The sequence below is a fragment of the Podarcis bocagei genome, assembly GCF_964188305.1.
Source record: "Podarcis bocagei genome assembly, chromosome: 6".
Lineage (NCBI taxonomy): Eukaryota > Metazoa > Chordata > Lepidosauria > Squamata > Lacertidae > Podarcis > Podarcis bocagei.
In genome coordinates, this window is record NC_138130.1 from 49,757,351 (window position 1) to 49,759,093 (window position 1,743).

Sequence of the window (1,743 nt, forward strand, 5' to 3'; positions counted from 1 at the left end):
CTAAGAGTCTCATGCTCCAGCAGCTAAGCTATCCTGAGTGCTGTTGCACTTGTATTCTTGCTTATAGACTGCCATAGACATCTGGTTGGCCACTGTGAACACAGGATACTGGACTAGATGGGTCTTTGGTCTGCAGTATGGCAATCCTGCCAATATGAAAATTTGGTAGCTGTAACCATAATATAACTAAAATAGTAATGCTGCAATCCTGTGCACAGTTAGCTGGGAGTACATCTCTTTGAACTCAATAGGACTTACATTTGAGTAGACTTGCCTAGGCTTCCATTATAAGCAAGTGTGTGTGTGTGTGTGTGTGTGTGTGTGTGTGTGTGTGTGTGAGAGAGAGAGAGAGAGAGAGAGAGAGAGAGAGAGAGAGAGAGAGAGAGAGAGACTCTCCTAAGTGCTTTGCTCATGAGTTCATAATAATTTCAGAGGGGTGAAAGAAATATCAGTCAAGATGAAGCAATGTATATCTATCTATGATGACCTCATGTTCTTCACGTTTCTGTCATGAATGATATCCTGTCTATGAATTTAGCTGCACAAAACAGCTCACACCTGCCACTAATCTCCATTTTCTTTAGCTTATTGATGGAAAGCCAATAACAAAGAGCTGTGGCGTTCCCTGGATGATCACAATTATGGGCATGTAGGTCATAAAGCTGTTTGGCTACAAACTCCACGGGCCATTTCATTTGTTGTTTTCATTAGCCAGGCAACCATTCCCCAAGAGACACTGGGGACTCCTTCAGTGCGTTTAGTGGAATCTCTGTGATGTAATTGTCAAAATCCTGGTTGCTATATATGGCAATTATTCCAGACAGATTAGATGACATAGAACAGATGGGCTGCTTGCCTGCTCACTTCTGGCCCCCAACTTTACTCTTTTCTCATATTTAGAGCGGTGCAGTAAAACTGCTCCAACTAAATTAGCCTGGCTGCAGCTCTTAGATCTTTAATACAAGTGATTGGGGGATTGGGTTGGAAGTCAAAGAATTCAGGGCGAACATTATTTCCTCATATGGTAGATCTATTTGGGTTTCTGCGGAGGAAAAGAGTTTCTAAAACTGGTTGATTGTTCTGAAGAATACATTGCCATCCAAGGCAGGACTTATATTAACCACAGAAAGCTAGGCATAGAAAGCTGTAACTGCAATGGCTTCGCCTTGCTCCTAAACTTTCAACAAGAAGTAATTCATAAACCATTAGACTAAATCAGACTCTAATGTATTTCTGCTTATAATCCTATCCTGTGCTACTGTAATGTCATCTTGGAAACATAAATTTATATCCATTGGAAAATGGAAAAATGCATGACTTAAAGTAAGACTCTGGTGTCACTGCTTTGTATTTAATGAAGGAAAGCTGTTGATTACAAATGCCACAATGTTTAGGGGTTTTTTTGGCGGGGCAGAAGAGTGTATACAGTCCCCACCACAAAGTATGATGCTCAAAGTTGTATCAAGGGGCATGACATGGGTGACACCATTTCACCCATGTAAGTAATCAGTCAATGATTCACTTACCAAGTAATGGAAAACCATGTCTTCACCAATAAGAGAATCCTTCATTTAAACTTGTGCCTATTGTGAAGGAAAACAAGACTAGCTATTACTATTTTGGAAGCTCTGGACCCTGCACAGAAGTTAAAATAGTAGCAAAGAGGCCCAATTGAAAACAACTATTTTCAAAGCTTCAGTCCCTGATCGTAAACACCACTTCCCAACACTGGAGGAGCTGCAC